Below are 4,680 nucleotides of genomic sequence, written 5' to 3'. Positions count from 1 at the left end.
TAAGATATGCTGCAGCCCTTAGAGACCTTCCCTGGCATCAGGGCCCTTGGTACCAGGGGTACCAGTTACACGGGACTTATCTGGATGCCAGGGAGTGTCAATTGTGGAAACAAAAGTACAGGTTAGGGAAAGAACACTGGCGCTGGGGCCTGGTTAGCAGGCCTCAGCACACTTTCAAATCAAAACTTAGCATCAGCAAAGGCAAAAAGTCAGGGGGTAACCATGCCAAGGAGGCATTTCCTTACACCCCCCCCCCCCCAAATCGAAAGAGGATGAGACTAACCTTTCCCAAAAGAGTCTTCATTTTCTAAGTGGAAGAACCTGGAAAGGCCATCTGCATTGGCATGGGCAGTCCCAGGTCTGTGTTCCACTATAAAATCCATTCCCTGTAGGGAGATGGACCACCTCAACAGTTTTGGATTTTCACCTTTCATTTGCATCAGCCATCTGAGAGGTCTGTGGTCAGTTTGAACTACAAAGTGAGTACCAAAGAGGTATGGTCTCAGCTTCTTCAGGGACCAAACCACAGCAAAGGCCTCCCTCTCAATGGCACTCCAACGCTGCTCCCTGGGGAGTAACCTCCTGCTAATGAAAGCAACAGGCTGGTCAAGGCCATCATCATTTGTTTGGGAAAAAACTGCCCCTATCCCATGTTCAGAGGCATCTGTCTGCACAATGAACTGCTTGGAGTAATCTGGAGCTTTTAGAACTGGTGAGGTGCACATTGCTTGTTTCGGGGTGTCAAAGGCCTGTTGGCATTCTACAGTCCAGTTTACCTTCTTGGGCATTTTCTTGGAGGTAGGTTCTGTGAGGGCTGTCACTATGGATCCATATCCCTTCACAAACCTCCTGTAATACCCAGTCAAGCCAAGGAATGCCCTGACTTGAGTCTGGGTTTTTGGAGCTGCCCAGTCCAGAATAGTCTGGATCTTAGGCTGGAGTGGCTGAATTTGGCCTCCACCTACAAGGTGTCCCAAGTAAACCACAGTTCCCTGCCCTATCTGGCATTTGGATGCCTTGATAGAGAGGCCTGCTGATTGCAGAGCCTTCAAAACCTTCTTCAGGTGGACCAGGTGATCCTGCCACCTGGAGCTAAAGACAGCAATATCGTCAAGATAAGCTGCACTAAAGGACTCCAAGCCAGCAAGGACTTGATTCACCAACCTTTGGAAGGTGGCAGGGGCATTCTTTAAACCAAAGGGCATAACAGTAAACTGATAATGCCCATCAGGTGTGGAGGATGCTGTCTTTTCTTTTGCTCTTGGTGCCATTTTGATTTGCCAGTACCCTGCTGTTAAGTCAAAGGTACTTAAGAATTTGGCAGCACCTAATTTATCAATCAGTTCATCAGCCCTTGGAATGGGATGGGCATCTGTCTTGGTGACAGAATTAAGCCCTCTGTAGTCCACGCAAAACCTCATTTCTCTCTTTCCATCTTTGGTGTGAGGTTTGGGGACTAAGACCACTGGGCTAGCCCAGGGGCTGTCAGAGTGCTCAATGACTCCCAATTCCAGCATCTTGTGGACTTCCACTTTGATGCTTTCTTTAACTTGGTCAGACTGTCTGAAAATTTTGTTTTTGACAGACATGCTGTCTCCTGTGTCCACATCCTGGTTACACAGGTGTGTCTGACCAGAGGTTAGGGAAAAGAGTTCAGCAAACTGTTGCAGGACTTTCCTACAATCAGATTGCTGTTGGCCAGAGAAAGTGTCTGAATAGATCACTCCATCAACTGAGCCATCTTTAGGGTTTGTGGAGAGGAGATCAGGGAGAGGTTCACTCTCAGCTTCCTGGTCCTCATCTGTTACCATCAACAGATTCACATCAGCCCTGTCATGTAAGAGCTTAAGGTGGTTCACATGGATCACCCTCTTGGGGCTCCTGCTAGTGCCTAGGTCCACCAGGTAGGTGACCTGACTCTTCTTTTCTAGCACTGGGTAAGGGCCACTCCATCTGTCCTGAAGTGCCCTGGGAGCCACAGGCTCCAAAACCCAGACTTTCTGCCCTGGTTGAAATTCAATCATTGCAGCCTTTTGGTCATACCAAAACTTCTGGAGCTGTTGGCTAGCCTCAAGGTTTTTACTTGCCTTTTCCATGTACTCTGCCATCCTTGAACGTAGGCCAAGTACATAGTCCACTATATCTTGCTTAGGCTCATGAAGAGGTCTCTCCCAGCCTTCTTTCACAAGAGCTAGTGGTCCCCTTACAGGGTGGCCAAACAGAAGTTCAAAGGGTGAGAACCCTACACCCTTCTGAGGCACCTCTCTGTAAGCGAAAAGCAAACATGGCAAGAGGACATCCCATCTCCTTTTGAGTTTTTCATGCCATGATCATGCCTTTTAATGTCTTGTTGAATCGCTCAACAAGGCCATTCGTTTGTGGATGGTATGATGTAGTGAATTTGTAAGTCACTCCACACTCATTCCACATGTGTTTCAGGTATGCTGACATGAAGTTGGTACCTCTGTCAGATACCACCTCCTTAGGAAAACCCACTCTGGTAAAAATACCAATGAGGGCCTTGGCTACTGCAGGGGCAGTAGTCGACCTAAGGGGAATTGCTTCAGGGTATCTAGTAGCATGATCCACTACTAGTATGTACATGTTCCCTGAGGCTGTGGGAGGTTCAAGTGGACCCACTATGTCCACACCCACTCTTTCAGAGGGGACCCCCACCACTGGAAGTGGAATGAGGGGGGCCTTTGGGTGTCCACCTGTCTTACCACTGGCTTGACAGGTGGTACAGGAGACACAAAACTCCTTGACCTTCTGGGACATGTTGGGCCAATATAAGTGGTTGACTAGTCTCTCCCACGTCTTGGTTTGTCCCAAATGCCCAGCAAGAGGAATATCATGGGCTAAGGTCAGTATGAACTCCCTAAACTCCTGAGGCACTACCACTCTCCTAGTGCCACCAGGTTTGGGATCTCTTGCCTCAGTGTAAATGAGTCCATCTTCCCAATAGACCCTATGTGTTCCAGTTTTCTTGCCATTGGACTCTTCAGCAGCTTGCTGCCTAAGGCCTTCAAGAGAGGGACAGGTTTCTTGCCCCTTACACAACTGCTCCCTTGAGGGTCCCCCTGGGCCTAGGAGCTCAACCTGATAAGGTTCTAACTCCAGAGGCTCAGTTCCCTCAGAGGGCAGAACTTCTTCCTGGGAAGAGAGGTTCTCTTTTTGTTGTTGTGTTGCAGCTGGTTTCCCAGTTGTCTTTCCTTTTCTCTTGGTAGGCTGGGCCCTTTTTCCAGGCTCCAACTCTACTTTTTCACCCTGAGCCTTGCACTGTGCCCTTGTCTTGACACACACCAGTTCAGGGATACCCAGCATGGCTGCATGGGTTTTTAGTTGTACCTCAGCCCATGCTGAGGACTCCAGGTCATTTCCAAGCAAACAGTCTACTGGGATATTTGAGGAGACCACCACCTGTTTCAGGCCATTGACCCCTCCCCACTCTAAAGTTACCATAGCCATGGGATGTACTTTAGTTTGATTGTCAGTCTTGGTGACTGGATACGTTTGTCCATCCAGGTATTTACCAGGGGAAAACAGTTTCTCTGTCACCATGGTGACACTGGCATCTGTATCTCTCAGGCCTTCTACACTTGTCCCATTAATTAAGAGCTTCTGTCTGTCTGTATTTTTGCATGTTAGGAGGCCAGGCAGCCAGTGTGGCTAAATCCACCCCACCCTCAGAGACTAATGTAGCTTCAGTGTGACACCTGATTTGCTCTGGGCACACTGTTCATCCCACTTGGAGACTAGCCATTCCAGTGTTAGCTGGAGTGGAGTTAAAAGTGGTACTTTTCTTGGGACAGGCCTTGTCTCCAGTTTGGTGTCCAGGCTGATTACAGCTACGACACCAGGCCTTTTTGGGATCATAGTTTTTACCCTTTTACCCAAAATTGGTTTGTGAAGAGGCTCTGGGCCCACCCTCCTATGCAGGTTTTTGGGGGCCTGTAGAAGACTCTTTACTATTTTTACCTTTGGATGTCTCAACACTCTTCCCCTGGGGAGGCTTTGTGACCCCTTTCTTTTGGTCACCCCCTGTGGAAGTCTTGGTCACCCTAGTCTTGACCCAATGGTCCGCCTTCTTTCCCAATTCTTGGGGAGAAATTGGTCCTAGGTCTACCAGATGCTGATGCTGTTTATAATTTGAACAATTACTTAATAGGTGTTCTTTCACAAATAAATTATACAGCCCATCATAACCATTTACACCACTGCCTTGAATCCAACCATCCAGTGTTTTCACTGAGTTGTCCACAAAATCAACCCAGGTCTGGCTTGAGGATTTTTGAGCCCCCCTAAACCTAATTCTATACTCCCCAGTGGAGAATCCAAAGCCCTCAATCAGGGTACCCTTCATGAGGTCATAGGATTCTGCATCTTTTCCAGAGAGTGTGAGGAGTCTATCCCTACACTTTCCAGTGAACATTTCCCAAAGGAGAGCACCCCAGTGAGATCTGTTTACTTTTCTGGTTGTACAAGCCCTCTCAAAAGCTGTGAACCATTTGGTGATGTCATCACCATCTTCATATTTAGTTACAATCCCTTTTGGGATTTTCAACATGTCAGGAGAATCTCTGACCCTATTTATGTTGCTGCCACCATGGATGGGACCAAAACCCATCTCTTGTCTTTCCCTTTCTATGGCTAGGAGCTGTCTCTCTAAAGCCAATGTTT

This window comes from Pleurodeles waltl, chromosome 6 (genome assembly GCF_031143425.1).
Source record: "Pleurodeles waltl isolate 20211129_DDA chromosome 6, aPleWal1.hap1.20221129, whole genome shotgun sequence".
Taxonomy (NCBI): domain Eukaryota; kingdom Metazoa; phylum Chordata; class Amphibia; order Caudata; family Salamandridae; genus Pleurodeles; species Pleurodeles waltl.
This window is presented reverse-complemented; position numbering follows the sequence as displayed.